This window comes from Spinacia oleracea, chromosome 1, assembly GCF_020520425.1.
Source record: "Spinacia oleracea cultivar Varoflay chromosome 1, BTI_SOV_V1, whole genome shotgun sequence".
Lineage (NCBI taxonomy): Eukaryota > Viridiplantae > Streptophyta > Magnoliopsida > Caryophyllales > Amaranthaceae > Spinacia > Spinacia oleracea.
This window is the reverse complement of record NC_079487.1, coordinates 8,172,209-8,193,520: the sequence shown is the minus strand read 5'-3', so window position 1 is coordinate 8,193,520 and position 21,312 is coordinate 8,172,209. Positions and strand designations below refer to the sequence as shown.

At 39.2% G+C, this 21,312-nt stretch overlaps 1 long non-coding RNA gene across 1 annotated transcript; it reads left to right on the top strand.

Moving 5' to 3' along the window:
• The first annotated feature begins 7,139 nt into the window (after positions 1–7,139).
• LOC110799172 (uncharacterized) lies at positions 7,140–17,755 on the top strand. Its single transcript, XR_002536330.2, has 5 exons — positions 7,140–7,333; positions 7,446–7,722; positions 9,330–9,490; positions 9,592–9,765; positions 17,509–17,755. It is a non-coding gene; the product is annotated as an uncharacterized lncRNA (long non-coding RNA).
• Positions 17,756–21,312: the final 3,557 nt, after the last annotated feature.

The window sequence follows — 21,312 nt, the reverse complement described above, 5'->3', positions numbered from 1 at the left end:
ATATTTCCAATTCTGACAATATTTCCGTTTCCGGCAATATTTCCGATTCTGGTAATATTTCCATTTCCAATAATATTTTCCGATACGTACCATGTTTCCGTTTCCGGCAACATCTACGACTTGGATAATATTCATATTTCCGATACGATCCATATTTCCGTTTCCGGCAATATCATCGTTTCCGGAGTATTCATTTCTTGCCTGTGACGATCTTAGCTCCCACTGAAACCAAGATCCGTCGGTTCCGAATATTCATAGATGGAGTATTTAATGCTATTAAATACTTGATCCGTTTACGTACTATTTGTGTGACCCTACGGGTTCAGTCAAGAGTAAGCTGTGGATTAATATCATTAATTCCACTTGAACTGAAGCGGCCTCTAGCTAGGCATTCAGCTCACTTGATCTCACTGAATTATTAACTTGTTAATTAATACTGAACCGCATTTATTAGACTTAACATAGAATGCATACTTGGACCAAGGGCATTATTTCCTTCAAGTTCACCGAGCAACGCTCTTGGGATTTCTTTGAGGTACTTTCCAAGAGGACTATTAAGCCCACTAAGTTCTTTCATCGGGAAAGCGTTCGTAGCTTGGGGGTTGAGGCCGAGGTTGACAAGTTACTCAAGGGCCTAGGGTGGGAAGAGTTTACAAAGATGAGTGCCCCTACATACAAAAGGGTGACTTTGGAGTTCCTCTCCTCGGCTCGAAAGAACTTTGTAGAAGATGAGGATGGTGACAAAGTAGTGGAATTGAGCTTCCAAATTTTCGGGCACCAATACAAGTTGAATAACAACCAAATCAATTCCCTCTTCTCCATCAAAACGAATATCGGTTACATCGTGAATCCAAGGGTCGAGTGCGCTAATGACTATAATGAAAACATTTGGTGGAGAGAGCTCACCGGAGACGATGGAGATTTCTTCTCCGCCTCGGCTAAGTCTTCCTCATTCCATCATCCGGCCATCCGGATCATGAGCCGCCTCCTCATCTATTCCTTTTTCTCTAAGGGAGCTATCGGTGCCTTGTCGGGCACAGAACTTGGTGTTTTGTGTTTGGCCACTCAAGAAAAGCAAGGTGTGCTCGATTTCGGGCAATTGCTCATTTCCCGGATCATTGAGGTGCGGGATAGCCATTTGAACAAATTCGACATCCTCCTTGGTGGCATGCTCACTCTTCTTGTTCGGCTTCTACCGAACAACCCTCATGGCAAAGAGATGAATGCTTTGCCTCCCGTGGCCGGTGGTGAGTTCTTAAACATCCGAGCGATGTATAATGCTACTTGGCTCCACTACACCACCAACGAGACGCAATGGATTTGGCTTGGGAAAAAACCATTGGTGCTTTCTTCCGCACCCGTTCATCACTTCTTGGTCCGAGAGTGTCCGTTTCTTGCTTCCACGACATAAGAAGTTCGCCGCCGCTGCCGTCGCCAAAGCCACTACCTCAAAGTCCACCAACACCTCCACTCAAGCTCCTCAAAGTCCACCTCAAGGGCCGCCTCAAAGTCCTCCCCCGAATGCGGGTGGTATACCTCTCTCCTCTCCTTTTGATTTGACGGGTTTGCAATCCACCCTTGCGGCTATCTTGCAAGGGCAAGAGGACCAAGCTCGTACCTTGGCCTCTCTTACTCCTCAAGGGAGCCACACGGGAGATTCTTATCCCGATTTTGACTCGTCCTACTACGGTAGGCGGGTGTACGACTTCCATGTTGACAAAGGGGACTTTGCCCCCTATGTCAACTATCCTTATCACCCTCCCCAACAAGGGCCCATCCCTAGTTGGAATGAGGAGCGTACACCCACCTACCCGTATTGGACGGGCCCATCCCAACCCGGTGTCACTCCTCCCTCTTTTCCGCCTTATGATTATACCATGATGGGCGGGAGTGACTACCGCGGTGACCCCATGTATCCCACTTCCCCACCGGTAGATCGACCAGATGGTTGGCCCGAGGATTTCACCGGGTGGCCTAGGGGTTACACGGGAGGTTGGGATGGCCCTCGAGGAGAGCCACCCCATGGCAACTACCCCCTTGTGCCCGAATATGGTTGGCCGCCCTATACCGACGCTTCGGGTCCCGATGTGGACCCCACCTTCAATTTCACCCCGTTCACCGATGACGCGGCTCTTGCTTATCGTCTTGAGCGGGATGAACATTGGAGGATTTATGATGCAAAGGGTAAAGGGCATGCCCCGGGCCCTTCTTCTTAGGGTTCACTCCATTTCTCCCTCATCTTGATGTGATGGTATGCTTGTGATTAGCTTGGGGGAGAAGTGTGGAGTAGGGGTTTGCTATGGGGAGTGTTTGATGTTTGTTGGTGTGATCTTCTTGCCACTTCATGTGGTTGTATATATGATGATGGGTTTTTGCTTGTTTTGTGTTTGTTTTGGCCATTTGGCCTTGTCCACTAACATTTTTCTTGATTGTTTTTTAGTGTTCTTTATGGATTGGTTCGTTGATGTGGGTTCCCACTTTCCGCCTATGCCTTGTTCGTCGATACCTTGGTGAGTTTGTTCGGTTTTTACCGGTTCTTTGCGGGACTTGCTCCCACGACATTTTCGGTAATATCCTTCTATCTCACATGCATTCTTTGGGACGGGCATCTTGCATTTGGGGCATTTTGTTGGATGGTTAGTTGTGCCCCTCCTTGCTTAGTTTTAGGCCTTGAGGACACGACCTATTTCTAGCTTGGGGGGAGTTTTGTTGTATAGTTGCCTATTTGTGATGCTCATGTCTTGGAAACCATACCATTTTGTGCACTTGTATATGTTAGTTCTTTGTTTTCAGTTTGATTTTAGTTTCTTTTCTTTTTGTTTGTTTTGTTTGTTTACCTTTTTGGTGTGTTTTCTTATTTTCTTCCTTTTTCTTTTGTTTTGATTTCCTTTTTGTCAAGGCAAGTTTTTCTAGGTTTTCTTAGGCAATATTCTTGATTGGGGCATATAAAATTGGAACTTGTAGATTAGACTGATTTTATTCCTAATTGGTAGATTTTTACACGGTTCCTAATGTCTTGGGTCGAGTCTAGGATTTGGTGTCAAGAAATTTGGTTGAACTATGGGTAGCATGCGTCATGAACTCTTGGCTTGTGGTAAGATGGTGTCAATTTCTCTAGTGATTTGAAGCCGAAGAGAATGGTATTTGCTCCCTTGTGAGGTTCATGCTCAAAAATAAGCCCAAACACATTTTCATATATTGAGTGGCATGGACCCTTAGCATTGATTTTCTTGTCTCCCGAGTTTGACCATTTCCTTCCCGAGACCGCGACCGAACTACTTTAGGGGACGATAGAGGCATTTCTTTCGGTGACTATTTTTCTTTTTAGTTTAGGACTCTATTTTCTTATTTTTCTCATATGTTTTTGTTTGCATTTGCCCCTTTGCTAGCCATTTGAGCCTTGACCCTTCATTTCTTATGAGCACATTACAAGCCTAATAGCCTTTGTTTTGTTTTCACCCTTAGAAGTGATAGTGAAACTTAGAGTTATGATGCTTGTTGTTTTGGAGTAATTATGCAAAGTTGAGGAATGAATGTTGTTTGGTATGAATGGCAAATTTTTGGAAGAATGTTGTATATAGTGAATAATTGTTGCAAAAGCAAAAAAGAGAGTAAAGTTTTGAAAAAAAAAGCAAAAAATAGAGAAAAAAAAACAAGGCATGAAAAGTTTCATTTGAAACACAAAAAAGAGGAAAATCAAATCAATGAAAAAAACGCAAAAAAAGAGTTGTAGTTTAGAATTGTTGTTGAATAAGCTTGGGGGTACCCCAAAAAAGTGGTACGAGTTTGTGTTTGGTTCAAAATTCTTGAGTTTAGTTCTATCATTGCGCTTCACTTTAGGTATGAGCACCAAATGGCCAAATTTGTTCCGCGCCTTACCCCTAGCCTACGTTACGCCCTAAAATCCCTCTTGACCCTTTAGAGTTGAGTCATTGTCGGTGGAGGGAGGATTTGGTCAAGCTTAAGGAACAAGGTTGTCATGCTAAGATGTCGGGTAGCCTAATGTTGATTTTCTGGCGCCTTCGCGGTGTCTTGAGACGCTATTCTCAAGGGTGGATAAGATCTAGAGATTTGACGTGGTATGCCCGGATGTAGGGGGATTGACTAGTGCTTGATGCTCGAATCTTTCACTCGGTTTAGGAAATTAGTTAGCGTGTACTCATTTATTTGATTAGTAATATTAGTGTTCTTCTATGCTTGTTCCATAATAAAGCCCATCTTGAATTTTGCAGTTTAATTTATTTTCTTCTCTTTTCTTTTATTCTTCTTTTCTTTCTTTCTTTTCTTGGTTTGTGTTTTCCATTTTAGTCTTGTCTTGATTAGATTTTCTAGATTTTGATTTTGGTAAATTTTTAGAATCTGATTAGTTGCTCATTCTTCCTTAGTTGAGTTTAGTTTGCTAGAGACTAGCAAACGCTTAGCTTGGGGGAGTTTGATGAGCGACATTTATGTCGCTCTTAGCCTAGGATTTTATGTTAGTTTTTATGCTTCTTTATAGTTTTTATAGCTTTTTGTGTGAGATTTATAAGTTTTGTTCCATCTTGTGCTTTATAGGTGATCTTGATGAAAAATGATGGAAAACAAGTGAATTTGAGCCAAAACAGGGCTTATGCGGTCGAGTGGAGTTTTGTGCGCCCGAATAGAGTAGTGCAAATGGAGTTCATGGAATTTCCAGTTTTGTGTGATCGAATGCCCTCTGTTGTTCGGTCGCACAAAATGGAATTCTGAGACAGAATGTCCCAAAATTGGAAAACGACCGCACAAGGCCTTATGTTCGACAACACAGTATTTGTTCGACCGCACAGGTTTTTGAGTTCGACCGCACAAAAGTTGTGCGCCCGATTAGTTCTTCTTGTTCGACCGAATAGAGCTGCAAAGGAGACTTGGGCCAAAGAAATCCCATTCGACCGAACAGGATTTTACGTTCGGTCGCACAGGACGAAGGAAATGATCTTCGCTGTCTTCGCTCGCACAGGACTGCATTTGGTCGAACAAAGTCATTTACGTTCGGTCGCACAGTGGGTACGTGCGACCGAATCGCTGCGCGGGCTGCTCTTTTTCGAACTTTGGCTTCTATTTGAGGAAACTTATAAATAGATTTTTCGATTTTATTTTGTGTAGAGTAGAATTTTAGTGGATAATTGGAGATTCTAAAAGTTGATTTTCAGCAATTCTAGAGAGAGAAACTCTCCTCCATTCAAGCTTCAATTTGTAATCCTTCTTAACTCTTCTTCAATTTTGCAATTTAATTCTTAGTTTCTTAATTCTTGCTCTTGCTTTGTTGTTGATTGTTCTTCAATTCCTTAATTTCTTGAATTCTTGATTTCATTGATTGAAGTTACTTTGATTTTCAATTTGTGATTTGATTGTGTAATTGAACTCTTAATTCTGTTCTCCTACTCCTTCAATATCATGCTTGCTAGCTTATTCTTAATGGATGGCTTGATTACTAGAATGACTAGTGAGTAGAATTAGGTTAGGGTAAGGGGAGAATCTAGGGGCTTAATTAGGGGAAATTGTTGATTGATTGTTGGTTGATTCATGTGATTAAATATGATTTGATGATAGGATATCCATGCTAGTTGAGTGGTAGTTGCAAATGCTATTCGATTAGAGTCACGTGGAACCATAGGATAGGTTTGGCAAGAGATTGTGGGCCTATCTTGTGTGATCAAATGGCAGTCCCAATTATATGCTAGTTAGTTTAATCTAGGATTAGGCGAAAGCTCTTCCGTGGATTAGACGCTTAGTGTTCCCTATCCGAGAGGTGGCGGGTTCGTCTTTAGATGCCATTTGCCTAATCACTATTTCGTTGCATGATCACCATTGCTAAATAGTTGAATTCATTTCCCCCGGTTTCCCTAGCCTATCCCCGACTCCCTAACGTTTCCCTTTCTTGATTCAATTTAGCATAATTCTTCGTTTTTAGATTCTTAAAAGTGACAATTCAAAACCAAATCCTTGTTTGAACTAGATTGACTTTAAAACTCATTAACCACCGTTTATTTGGGACGATCCCTTTGCTTACCGCTAGCCGGTTAGTTGAGTGGTTTTATAAATATAGCTTCCTTTGCTGCTTCATGTGCAGCAATGTACTCCGCTTCAGTTGTAGAATCTGCAATGGTGCTCTGTTTAGCTCTTTTCCAGCTTACTGCACCTCCATTGAGGCAGAATACAAACTCAGACTGTGATCTGAAATCATCCTTGTCGGTTTGGAAACTTGCGTCCGTATAGCCTTTAACAATTAATTCATCATCTCCACCATAGACCAGGAAATCATCTTTGTGCCTTTTCCGGTACTTCAGAATATTCTTGGCAGCAGTCCAATGTGCCTCTCCTGGGTCTGACTTGTATCTACTCGTAGCACTGAGTGCGTACGAAACATCCGGGCTTGTACATATCATAGTATACATTATTGAAACAATCAATGATGGCTATGGAACCCACTCATTTGTCTACGCTCATCTAGTATTTTTGGGCACTGAGTCTTGCTTAGAGTCATTCCATGAGACATGGGTAGGTAGCCTTGCTTGGAGTCTGCCATATTGAACCTTTCAAGCACCTTATTGATATAAGTGCTTTGACTAAGTCCAATCATCCTTTTAGATCTATCTCTGTAAATCTTGATGCCCAGTATGTACTGTGCTTCTCCTAGATCCTTCATCGAAATTTTTTTCCCAAGCCAAATCTTGACAGAGTTCAACATAGGAATGTCATTTCCGATAAGTAATATGTCGTCGATATATAATACTAGAAAAGCAATTTTGATCCCACTGACTTTCTTGTATACACAAGATTCGTCTGCGTTCTTGACGAAACCAAAGTCATTGACTGCTTCATCAAAACGTATATTCAAGCTCCTTGATGCTTGCTTTAATCCGTAAATAGATTTCTTAAGCTTGCATACCTTTTTAGCATTCTCTGGATCCTCAAAACCCTCAGGCTGTGTCATAATACTAGTAGAAAAAACGTCATGTGCTTCCCTTCAAGTGCGGCTCATTTAGAAAATTGGCAGCACTTGGGAGCACTAAAAAAAAAAAAATATTTTCACAAGTGCGGGTCATTTTAGAAAATTGACAGCACTTGAGTTCAAGTGCGGGGTCATTTCACAAACGAGCCGCACAAAATGTTTCCAAAAAGTTTTCCCAAAACATAATTCATTTCCCGCTTCTCTCCCTTCCCCTTCTTCTGTTCTCTGCTTTTCCTTGAATTTTATTTTCATTTTCCCATTTCTCCTCCTTCCCCTCTCTGGTTCTGTGCTCCTCCCCTTTCATTGGTTTCTAATAAGGTTGTTGTTCCCCCACCGTCGTTGTCAATGCCTCCTCACGAACTGGTAATCTCTTTAACCCATTTCATCAATTAGAGTGAATTAAATTAAAATCCCCAATTGGGCAAACCCTAACCATTTCAATTGATTATCTCCATCCTCTTATTGTTGTACGAAGAGCGCTCCACCGCCGACGTCGTTGTTGACATGGTGGTGTTGTTCTTGTTGCTGGTGTTAGGTTGCCGGTCTCCCTTGCTCCTCTCCTCGTCCTTATGTATTTGCTCCCCTGAGCCACTGCAGCCCTGCCACCTTGTCCTCGACCACCGTCTCCCACCTATCCTTGGCCACCGTCTCCGATCTTCTCCTCTGCGCCGTTTTCTGGAGAGCTTACTAGGAGTGTCTGTCAATTTTTCAGCGAGTCACTAAGCACTTTTCTCAATTACTCGGTTGATTTTGTAAGCTTTTCTTACTCAAATTTTATACTCCTAATAAATTAATATATTGGGTTCGGTTTTGGCCTCTTTCCAATGATTTTCTTCATTTTTGTCACATAAATCCTCTTGTTTTATTTCATTATATCAATTGAGGCATTTTCAAAGATTTTCGGTTGAGTAATTGTGAATTTTTTGATCTAGTAGGTAGTCATATAATTGTTACCTAGGAGAAAACATACTTGATTATCATTGTTGAAGACCTTGAATGATGTTGCATTATATTCTTAAATTACTTGAAATTGGTTGATAAAAGTCGTCATGTTTGCGTCTCCCTCCTGGTATTTGATGTTAACTACGCATCCTAGTAAAAAACTTATAGGAAAAAAAAGATCATGGACTTCTTTTCTTTGCTTTTATTGCAATGCTTATTATATCTTCATAAAGAGCCCTTTTTCTTAACTAGTAAAGATCATTTGATCAGCCTCTTTCATACCAGTTTATAGCCATAACCTCATTTACAATTTGCAACCAATAGATTATGTTGATTGACATCTTATTAGTCTCAACCATTTTACACAGTGGGATGTAAATTTGCCAAAGTTCTTGAGAAAATGGGTTGTAAGGTTATCTGGACAGAGAACAGTTTCACATGCACACATTCAAGAGTCCTTAGCTAGGGCCTTTTTAAATGTGCATATTATTATCCATGTGTTTATCTGTTTTTAACTTTCATCCAATGTCAAAATATGCTAGATATTATTTGATTATGTAGAATCGACATGAGTTTATCATACAAATCTTACATATTAGAGTGAAAATGTGTAGTTAGTTTGAAAACCTTCATGGTATACTATGTGGCAATTTATTCATCCTCACCATATATTCAGAAGGCCTGTTCAAGATGTTGTATTGAATATGAGAATAAGATAAATAATTTTCTTGTTCATAGAGCATGTAAAACTACACAGTTAAGTATTGTTTCAAAGACTTCTTATGTTTTATCAAGTATTTATGGATTATGTCTCGCCGTTAATTTGAATTTGACAATTTCAGATGTATGCAGTTTCCATAACCATCCGTATTGCGGTATGTTGGATCTCCATCCCCCCCAACATGTTTTACACCTTTTAATCTAAGAGTGCCACCATTTATGGTTCTGAACTTCTGATTATAAGAGTGCTACCATTCCAGAAAGTTAAGCTTTAATCTAGGAGTGGTGGCACTCTTAGATTCTGATTATGAGCATCGAAAGTTAAGCTTTTAAAATATATGCGGTTTCAGATATATGTTAGATCTCCATCCCCCCAAGATGGCTTAACCTTCTGGAATGAATCCTTAATCTAGGAGTATGACTTGCCACATTTATGTTTCTGAACTTCTGATTATAGCTATAGTAAATGATGGTAATACCTTCTGGAATCATACTACATTATTGATGTACTTGTCTGTTGAACTTGTCACTTGTAGACTCCCTCTCACATTACAAGCCTTGGAACTATTTTGTTTCACTATTAGCACTATTGTTTTCTGATAAAATTGAAGAGGAAAAACTGGACTTTTTCGTCCTTTTCTAGGGGGGAAATGTCTTCAGTAAAGCTCTAATTCTTGTATGTTTAACTAAAATGCAGGAACAATCATAGCAATCTCTAAAGATCGTGTCAGACCATCTCCAAGCCCTAACAGCTGGAAACTGAATGAGATTTTTGTTACTGGTTGTGTCATCGGGGGATATCTCGCCTTAGTCACTTTGTTATTTTACTGGGTCGTAAATGACACAGATTTCTCCGAGGTAATAAAAAGGGTTATAAAGTACTGCAGTTATTATATATTATATATGGACACATGCTTTTCCTCATGCATATATTTATATATGTAAATCAACTGTAACAGGATAATTTGGGTGTGAGCTCTCTACCTGGAAACACAGAGAAAACTTCATCTGCAATATATATGCAAGTTAGCAACATTAGCCATGCCCTCATCTTTATTACTCGCACTCAGAGCTGGTCATTTCTGGAGAGAGCTGGAGTTCTTCTCATGTCTGCATTCGTGGTGGCGCAATTGGTAAGAAAAACTTCAAATATTCTCTTTTACCAGTTTCAGTTTTTCTTTTCCTTGAACGTATTTCTTAATCTTAATCAGTTTCAGGTGTGTTCTAGTTCCTCTTAAACTCATTACAGAGTACTAGGTGTTATACATGTCTGTTTTTTGTATGTGTGACATGTTCCAGAGTGATATCTATCTTTTGATTAAAATTTCCTTTAAAACTGCTATAAATAATGACATTACTCTCATGGCATCAACTAAAGCTATCGCTGATAGTTAAAATCTGGTGACAAAAATAAATAAAATGTTGCTGCTTAGAGATCTTACAACAAGAGACTCGAACATTCTCTCCTCATGGTTGTAGCCTGTAGGTTACTTCCTTGATAGAAGTTCTACTTTTTTACTGCAGGCTGTTGCAAAATCACAATTTTCATAAACTGACTAGATAAATTGATTTTGCCCCTCACGTTTGCAGGTCGCCTCCTTTATAGCAATCATTAATTTTTCTTCAATCAATGGGATTAGATGGGGATGGGCTGGAGTTATATGATTATATAGTCTGGTTTTCTATTTCCCTCTTGATATTATCAAGTTCGTAGTCCATTACGCCCTAAGCGAAGATGCTTGGAATCTTATAATTGAAATAAAGGTCAGAATCAATATTATACTATAACTGTGTATAACTTGACCAAAGTAAGTTAAAATGAGTCATTGAAACATAAAACCCATTATATTAAACATGTAGGTGTTTCAAATACTTATTTAGGTTCATTAGTTGAAAGCTGGGACCGAAATAAGTCATTTTAGTCAAAATATGACCTATAATGATCAAACGAGCCTTAAATGTGCATAACTTGACCAAATTTGGTGATAGTGAATCTTATAAACATTAAAATAAGTCTTATAAACAAGTAAAAGGGTTTAAAACACTTATTTAGATTTATTAGTTGAAAATTGAGAGCGAAATAAGCTATTTTAGTCAAAATATGACCTATAGTAAACAAACTAGCCTTAAATGTGCATAAGTTGCCCAAAGCAGGTGAGATTTAGTCTTAGAAACATTAAAATAAGTCTAATAAACATTTAATGGGTTTTTATTACTTTTTAAGGTTCATTAGTATAGAGTTGGGACCGAAATAAGCCATTTCTTAGTAAAAAAATGTGGCCTATAATGATCAAACGAGCCTTAAATGTGCATAACTTGACCAAAGTAGGTGATAATAAGTATTTGAGTCTTAAAACTAAGTATATTTGACATGCAAAATATTTAAAATTCTTATTTAAGTTCATTAGTTGAAAGTTAGGACCGAAATAAACCATTTTAGTCAAAATGTGACCTATAATGATCAAACGAGCCTTAAATGTGAATAACTTCACCAAAATGGGTGAGAATGATTCTTTGAAACATAAAGCTAAGTGTATTAAACATGGAAACATTTTAAAATACTCATTTAAGTTCATTAGTTGAAAGTTGGGGCCGAAATTAGCCATTTTAGTCAAAATGTGACCGATAATCAACTAACGGGCTTAAATGTGCATAACATCACCAAAATAGGTGAGAATGAGTCTTTGAAACATAAAAATAAGTGTATCAAACATGGAAAGAATTTAAAATACTCATTTAAGTTCATTAGTTGAAAGTTGGGACCGAAATTAGCCATTTTAGTAAAAAATGTGACCGATAATGAACTAACGAAGCTTAAATGTGCATAACTTCACCAAAATGGGTGAGAATGAGTCTTTGAAACATAAAACTAAGTGTATTAAACATGGAAACACTTTAAAATACTCATTTAAGTTCATTAGATGAAAGTTGGGACCGAAATTAGCCATTTTAGTCAAAATGTGACCGATAATGAACTAGAGGCTTAAATGTGCATAACTTTACCAAAATGGGTGAGAGTGAGTCTTTGAAACATAAAATAAGTGTATCAAACATGGAAAAACTTTAAGATACTCATATAAGTTCATTAGTTGAAAGTTGGGACTGAAATTAGCCATTTTAGTCAAAATGTGGCCGATAATGATCAAACGAGTCTTAAATATGCATAACTTCACCAAAATGGGTGAGAATTAGTATTTGAAATATAAAACTAAGTGTATCAAACATGTAAAGACTTTAAAATACTTATTTAAGTTCATTAGTTGAAAGTTGGGACCGAAATTAGCCATTTTAGTCAAAATGTGACCGATAATGAACTAACGAGGCTTAACTGTGCATAACTTCACCAAAATGGGTGAGAATATTCTTTGAAACAACAAACTAAGTGTATTAAACATGGAAAGACTTTAAAATACTCATTTAAGTTCATTAGTTGAAAGTTGGGACCGAAATTATCCATTCTAGTCAACATGTGACCGAAAATGAACTAACGTGGCTTAAATGTGCATAACTTTAACCAACAACAATCAAGTCCTTCCGTTTTACTTCTTCTCTCTGCCATGGAAAGCGCGTAGGATAAGGTTCCTTGCTATCGTGCGCACCCCTTTCGAAAATGACGAGGAAGAAGAAGAATCAGAAGCATGAAGTTCGAGAAATCAATTAGGAGGCCTCCTCTCTTCTCAACACTGTAAGTTTGAGGCCAAAGAATCAGCATCAACTGAGAAATGTGACACCCAGCTATGGTGGGGAAACTAGGAAATCGCCGCCGGTAATTTCTCCGTTTCCGTCGCACCCAAACACTGAGCCACCTTCTCCTAAGATGCAGGAAGCCATTGATGCCTATCACGCTGCTATTAACTACACCCCTTCTCTCCCAACGGAAACCCAGGTGGTTTCTCCAAAGATCTTGGAGACTGTGGAAGGTGTGCAAGATAGTAGAGTTCTTAGAGGCTCTGCTTTGGAAAAGGTTAAAGAGATGATGAGGAGTGTGAATGCTGTGCTTGGATTGAAGAATGGTACGGAAAACCTTACTGATAATGGGGGTTTGCAATTCCCAGAAACAGAGCACCTTGATGCTACCCAGCATAGGGCCAGTTCTTCAAAGGAGCAGTATGAGAGTGGTGCACTTCCACCCACACCTTGGGTGAGTCTCTTAAAAGGTGCTCAACTCACTGGTAAAGGTAATGCACTCTCTTTCATTCCCCCCACAATTTCAGATGGTTGCCCTGTTGCTGTGCTTGATAGCTTAGACATTAAGTGTATGGCTGCTCAGTGGGATGCAACTCTTATTTTGTATGTTGTAGGAGAGAAACCTTCCATTGGGGCTGTCATTAGGTATATTGCAAATGAGTGGAAAAATCTTAGTAAACCCTCTGTGTTTCTGCATGATGAGGGGTACTTTGTGATTAAATTTGCTGCTCAGAAAGATAGAGATTCAGTGTTGCTCTCTGGACCCCATTCCTTCTTTGGTAGACCTATGATTACCAAACCTTGGACTGCTAATTTTGACTTTCAGGAGGAGATTCTGAGGGTTATCCCTATGTGGGTGAGGCTTCCAAATCTCCCTCTGAGCTGCTGGGGTACTGACTCCCTTAGCAGGATTGGAAGTTTGATAGGAGTGCCACTCTTTGCTAATGAGTGCACTTCTAAGCAGTTAATGATCTCATTTGCTAGAATGTTGATTGAAGTGGACATTACAAAGGAGTTACCAAAAACTGTGCAGATTCAGAATAGTGAAGGTGTGGCTATTATCCAAAAGGTAGAGTATGACTGGCTTCCCCCCTTCTGCAAATCCTGTAAGGTCATGGGTCATGATTGTAGCATTAAAAAGAGTAATACCACTAGATTTCAGCCTGCAGTGTTTGTTAAGCCCACTCAAAAGATCCAGAAAGTTTGGAGGCCAAAAGAACCAAGGGTTAATGTGGCTCCTGTAATTGTGGAGGATGAGACTTGTGCTGAAACTGTGAAGGAGGTGGCTTCTACTGTTGTTGAGAACACTCCAGCTGCTATTGCTCAACCTAGTGATGATGGGTGGAGGGTAGTATCTAGGAGAAGAAAGGAGACTAGATCCCATATATCTGCACTTGGTTTGGCTCAAGTTCACTCTTCTGTGGTGAGTTCTTCTGAGGATGATGATGGAGGTGGGGGAGTAGGTGGGGGTGAAGGTACTGTGGAGTTCCCCCCATGATAATATGCTTATGGAATGGGAGGGGGCTTAATGCTCCTTCAAAGGTGGTGGAGGTGAGGAGATTTTTGCAGAAGAATAATATAGATGTTGTAGCTTTGGTGGAGACTAGGGTAAGAGACAATAATGTCAAGAAAATCCAGGCTAAGCTTGGAGGTGAGTGGAAGTGGGAAATGAACTACTCCTACTCTCGTAAAGGCAGAATTTGGGTTGGTTGGAGACATAGTTTGGTTACTTATCAGGTTGTGAATAAAACAGACCAGTTTATTCATGGAGTCATATGCACTAAGACTGCCTTAACTACCTTTGAATTTACTGCTGTCTATGGACTTCACACTATAGATCATAGAAAGCCATTGTGGGTTGACTTGGTTAACACTGCTGTGAGCAAGCCTTGGCTGCTTATGGGGGATTTCAATTCTGTTTTATATTCTGGGTACATGATTAATGGTAATCAAGTTCAAGATAGTGAAACAAGGGATTTTGAGGGGTGTATTGATGCTGCTGGTTTGGCTGAACTGAAGAGTTATGGCCACTTCTTCTCCTAGAGTAATAAAGGGCAAGGGGATATGAGAATCAGTTCTAGAATTGATAGAGCTCTAGGGTGTGCTGCTTGGCATACAGTGTTTGATGGTGCTGTTGTGGATTATCTTAATCCAGGAATTTCTGATCATTCTCCTCTTGTTCTCAATTGTAATATAGAGGACCATTCTAAAGGGAGGCCTTTTAGGTTCTTCAACTATATGGCTGATCACCCTATCTTTAATTAAGTGGTTCAAGATGGCTGGAAGGTTAATATTCATGGCACTGCAATGTACCAGGTGTGGCAAAAGTTGAAATGTGTTAAGCAGGGTCTGAAAACATTACACAAGAAGGAGTTTGCAAGACTTGAGGAAAGAATTGACAATATTAGAACTGATCTTGATGGCATCCAACATCAACTAGCTGCTACTCCCACTGACACTGAGTTACAGGTGAATGAAAAGAAGCAGACAGAGTTGCTGAAAAAGTTTCTATGAATTCAGGAAAGTGCATATAGGCAAAAATCAAGAATTCAATGGCTGAAAACAAGTGATTCAAACTCTAAATTCTTCTTCAGTGCTATGAAAGAGAGATACACAAGGAATAGCATTGACTTGTTGTATGACACTGCTGGTAGGAAACTGGTCACCACAGAGGAAATTCAGAAAGAGATTTGTGGCTTTTATAAGGAGCTTGTTGGGTCTGCTGCAGATAATCTTGTGGGGATTGATCTGGATGTTGTTAGGAAAGGGAATCAACTGAGTGCTGATGCTGCTCAAGGTCTAGTAGTTCAAGTTACAAATGATGAGATTGATGTTGCCTTAGCTGGTATCAATATTCACAAAGCTCCTGGCCTAGATGGTTTCAATAGCTTTTTCTTTAAAAAGGCATGGGAAATAGTTAAAAATGATATTTATGCAGCTGTGAAGGAATTCTTTGAAACTGGTCAAATGCCGAGACAAGTCAACAACACCTCAGTGACCTTGATTCCTAAGATTCAGAATGCTACAAGTATTAAGGACTTTAGACCTATTGCTTGTTGCTCTATAGTTTACAAACTTATTTCTAAAATCCTAACAACAAGAATGCAGGGAGTGATTGGTGATGTGATTAACAATGCTCAATTAGGGTTCATCCCTAGTAGAAACATTTCTGATAATATTTTGTTGGCCTCAGAATTAGTCAAATGCTACTCCAGAAAGTACATCTCTCCTAGATGTATGATTAAAGTGGATTTAAAGAAGGCCTATGACTCTATTGAGTGGCCTTTTCTTAAACAGATGCTGCAGGAGTTGGGTTTTCCTAGTAAGTTTGTTCACTGGGTTATGCAATGTCTGTATTCAGTTTCTTATTCTATCCTGGTAAATGGAGCTCCTACTTCTCCTATTCCTGCTAAGAAAGGGTTGAGGCAAGGGGATCCTATGTCCCCCTATCTGTTTGCAATAGGAATGGAGTATTTATCAAGATGCCTGGGTAGTGTTGCAGGTGATAAGCTATTTAAGTACCATCCAAGATGCAAGAAGCTGAATATAACACATATGATGTTTGCTGATGATCTTCTGATGTTTGCAAGAGCTGATATGCCTTCTGTAACTGCTTTGTTTGGGGCTTTCACTAAATTCTCTCTTGCTTCTGGTCTGATGGCTAATTTCATACAAGTGAGGTGTACACTACTGGTGTGTCTGATAGTTTATCTGATCAGATTGCTGAGCAAATTGGCATTCCAAAGGGTTCCTTTCCCTTCAAGTATCTTGGTGTTCCCTTAACAACCAGGAAACTTAAGTTTGCAGACTGCAAACCTCTCATTGAAAAGATTGTTTCTCGAATGAGAAGCTGGTCTGCAAAATTTTTGTCTTATGCAGGGAGATTACAATTGATCAAATCTGTCTTATTTGGTAACCAAATGTACTGGAGTCAGATTTTTATGATGCCAAAGAAAGTAATGAAGGAAATCCAAAGGATCTGTAGATGCTTTCTTTGGACAGGTTCTGAGTTGGGTTCAAAAAAAGCTCATGTTTCTTGGGAACAGATGTGTTTCCCCAAGAGTTGTGGAGGGTGGAATTTGACCAATCTGGTTATCTGGAACAAAGCAGCTGTTGTGAAGCATCTTTGGGCTCTTTCTATGAAGCAAGATAGACTGTGGGTTAAATGGATTCATGTTTACTATGTGAAAAACCAGAATTTATGGAATATGCCTGTTCCCAATGGTCTCACTTGGTCTCTTAGGAAGATATGGCACAGTAGAGACATGGTGATGCAAACTGGTAACATTGACCAGTTTACTTATGCTGGCAAATTCAAGATCAACAAAATGTATAAATACTTGCTTGATATTGGAGGGCATGTGGCCTGGAAGAGAATCATCTGCAATAGTCATGCTACCCCTAAAGCTGCTTTCATTGTATGGTTGGCTTTGCATAAAAGACTTCCTACAAAAGATAGGTTGAGAGGGTGGGGGATTAACATTGCTGGGATTTGTGAGCTATGTCAGGCTGCTGATGAGAGCCTTGAGCACTTATTTTTTGATTTTTCTTTCTCCAAGGAGGTTTGGGGTGGTGTTTTGCAGCATATGGAGGTTAGTAGGCCAGTAATGCAGTGGGATTTGGAGGTACAGTGGTGTTCAGTCAAGAGCAGAAGCACCAAAGCAGCTGATACTAGGAGAAGCATTGCCTTTGCTGAAACTGTTTATGCTTTGTGGCTTCAGAGGAATGCCAAGATTTTCAAGAACAAAACTGATTCTGTTGATTGTATTATTAGGAGAATTCTATTCATAGTGGCTTGTAGATGTGAGTAAGTAGTGTGCTTTTTGTGTTTTGTTGGTGTGGTTCCCCTTCCTGTTGGCAGGAACTACTTGGTGTAATGGTGTTGGTGTTTTCACCACTTTGGTAATAATATCCCTTATTATTTGCCAAAAAAAAAAAAGTGCATAACTTCACCAAAATGGGTGAGAGTGAGTCTTTGAAACATAAAACTAAGTTTATTAAACATGGAAAGACTTTAAAATATTTATTTAAGTTCATTAGATGAAAGTTCGGACCGAAATTAACCAATTTTATTATTATACGGTTTATTATTTCTTTGTTATGAACAAATTTAGTCATAATTTATTGTACGATTCAATATTTATAATATAACTAAAGCGTATTTTTTTTTGATGGTCTATCTTTTTAAGGTATTCAATAATCCGAGGGAGCGGCCTTTCACCTTTGAGGAGATAGATGAAGTTCGAGAAATGTTGGCAAACTTCATTACCAGTGATTGTCTTTGATATTTTATTGTACTGAATCTTAAATTATGGATGCTAGCTAGTTTTTCATATGATTGTAATGTAATCGACTTTTATATTTACAATTATATACTATTTATTTTAATTATCTATATAATTGGATACTTTTTATATGACCTATGGAGGTTAATCAGTGGCGTGGTCCAATTGTAATATGTAGCAGGGAAATCGGTTATACAACAAATCTAGATCAATTGCGGCTCATTTATAGGCCAAGTGCGGCTCATTTATATATCAAGTGCGGCTCATTTTTATGCTTGTGCTGCCCATTTCTATGTCAAGTGCGGGCTCATTTTCAAATTTGGCAGCACCAAATATGTCAAGTGCGAGCTCATTTTCAATATTGGTAGCACCAAATATGTCAAGTGCGGGCTCATTTTCAAAATTGGCAGCACCAAATATATCAAGTGCGGGCTCATATTCTAAAATTGGCAGCACAAAATATGTCAAGTGCGGGCTCATTTTCCAAATTGGCAGCACTTGAAACATCAAGTGCTGGCAATATTTTGGCAGCACTTGAGAAACATCAAGTGCGGGCATTCCATGTGCTGCACATGTAAAAGCCCGCACTAAACCCCTTAAAATGAGCCCGCACTTGAGGTTTTTTCTTCTAGTGTAAACACAGTTTCTGTTAAAACGCAGTTTAAGAAAGCGGTTTTGACATCCATCTGCCATATTTCGTAATCGTAATATGCAGCGATTGCTAACATTATTTGAATAGACTTTAGCATTGCAACTGGTGAAAAGGTTTTGTCGTAATCCACACCATGGACTTTCCTGTATCCTTTCGCAACCAATCTGGCTTTGAAAACTTATATTTTCCCATCCTTATCCTTTTTCAGTTTGAAAACCCATTTGCTTCCTATGGCTTGGTAGCCATCTGGCAAATCGACCAAATCCCAAACTTGGTTTTCAGACATGGAGTCTAATTCAGATTACATGGCTTCTTGCCATTGCGTGGAGCTAGGGCTCGTCATAGCTTGTTTGTAAGTCGCAGGTTCATCATTTTCAAGTAATAGAATTTCATGGATCTCGTTCGTCAAAATACCTAAGTACCTTTCCGGTTGAGACCTATATCTCTGCGATCTACGCGGGGTTACATTTCTAGATGGTTCTTGATTCTCACCAGATACTTCTAAAGATCTATGAGTTTCAACCTGAATGTCATCTTGAGCATTCTCTAGAGTTTGTTGTTCGACTCGAATTTCTTCGAGGTCTACTTTTCTCCCACTTGTCATTTTGGAAATGTGATCTCTTTCCAAAAAGATACCATCTCGAGCAACAAACACCTTGTTCTCAGATGTATTGTAGAAGTAATACCCCTTTGTTTCCTTTGGATAACCCACAAGGATACATTTGTCAGATTTCGGTTGAAGTTTGTCTGAAATTAATCGTTTGACGTATACTTCACAACCCCAAATCTTAAGAAAAGACACATTTGGAGGATTTCCAAACCATAACTCATATGGAGTCTTTTCGAAAGCTTTAGACGGAGCTCTAATGATTGTGAGTGCAACTGTGTTTAGTGCATGTACCCAAAATTCTATTGGAAGTTCAGCCTGACCCATCATTGATCTAACCATGTCTAGCAAGGTTCTATTCCTCCGTCCTGACACACCGTTCCATTGAGGTGTTCCAGGAGGAGTCAATTCTGATAGAATTCCACATTCTTTCAGATGGTCATCAAATTCATAGCTCAAATATTCACCGCCTCTATCAGACCGCAGTGCCTTAATCTTCTTGCCTAATTGATTCTCTACTTCACTCTGAAATTCCTTGAATTTGTCAAAGGATTCAGACTTATGCTTCATTAGGTAGACATAACCATATCTACTGAAGTCATCATTGAAAGTGATAAAGTAGCTGAAACCACCTCTAGCATTTGTACTCATTGGTCCACAAACATCTGTATGGATTAAACCCAATAGTTCATTTGCTCTTTCTCCAACTTTAGAGAAAGGTTGCTTTGTCATTTTGCCAAGTAAACATGATTCGCATTTACCATAATCCTCTAAGTCAAATGGTTATAGAATTCCTTCCTTTTGAAGTCTTTCTAAGCGTTTCAAGTTTATATGGCCTAATCGACAATGCCACAGATAGGTGAGATCTGAATCATCCTTTTTGGCCTTTTTGGTATTTATGTTATATACTTGTTTGTCGGATCTAATAAATAAAGTCCATTGACTAATCTAGCAGATCCATAAAACATTTCATTAAAATAAAACGGGCAACTATTGTCTTTTATTAAAAAGGAAAATCCCTTAGCATCTAAGCAAGAAACATAAATGATGTTTTTAGTAAGACTTGGAACATAGAAACATTCTTCCAGTTCCAAAACTAGCCCAGAGGGCAACGACAAATAATAAGTTCCTACAGCTAATGCAGCAATCCGTGCTCCATTTTCCACTCGTAGGTCGACTTCACCCTTGCTTAACCTTCTACTTCTTCTTAGTCCCTGCGAATTGGAACATAAGTGTGAGCCACAACCTGTATCTAATACCCAAGAAGTTGAATTTGCAAGTATTCAGTCTATAACGAAAATACCCGAAGATGGAACGACCGTTGCGTTCTTCTGATCTTCCTGAAGCTTTGGACACTCTCTCTTGTAATGGCCAATTCCATCACAATAAAGACAGCTTCATGTGGACTTGTCCTCCTTTGTCTTCTTTCTGGGAACTGACTCAGCATTGCCCTTGGACTTTTCACCTTTCTTGAAGGGTCTCGCTTTAGCCTTGAGTAAATCCTTGGCTTCACAGTCGAGTATTATCTCAGCCTTTTTGACCAGCACAAACTCTGCAACTGTTTCTTCACTTGGTTCACTCATGTATAGTTTCTTAAAGCGACCAAACCCATTGTGGAGTGAATTGAGCAAGATAGAGACTGCCATCCTTTCGCTTATTGGTGTTCCTAGTAGGCTTAAACGATCGAACAATGAAAGCATATGGTCTACATGGAACCTTAGTGGAACACCCACCCTTTGTTTGGTGCGAAGGACCTAAACATGTGTTTCTTGGACTTCCATCCTAAAACATCTGTTATGAGAACTAACCTTCAGGCGTGACATTGATTCAATCAACTCATGGACATTTAGGTCTCTGTCCTCCGTGTTTCCACGACATATATCCCTCAGATTCTTGATGAGCATAAAAGGTTCATAAGCTACAAACCTCCTAGCCCAATCATCAGGGATGTTGTTCAGCATGAGACTCATAACCTTCTTGAGATCCGCATCCCAGGCGGCATGTCTTTCAGGGGTCATGTCTCTGGCATAGTAGCTTGGCATGGGATGGAACATTACATACTCAAATCCATTGAGTCTCACTATTTCAACCAGCTTAGCTTCCCATTCAAGAAAATTTGTTAGGATCAGCTTGATCATAAGCTCAGAACCCTTGATGATGTTTTGATTCTTGTTTGCCATAGTAAAAACTACAATTGAAAAGATAAACAAATAAATAACCATTCTCAGTTTGTCTTAATAAATTTAAATTCTAGCATTCATGCATAATTCAATATTTATTAACAATTTATTCAAGTTATGTGTTCCGGCAGGTGTGAATAAAACGATTCCAAGATCCTTAAATCATTGAAGAATTAAGCACATTATGTATTTAGACTCAATTCCAAAATATTTTAGGTAAGCAAATCCTTTGCTAATAGTCTAGAAACTACTCTGGGTTGATAGGTACG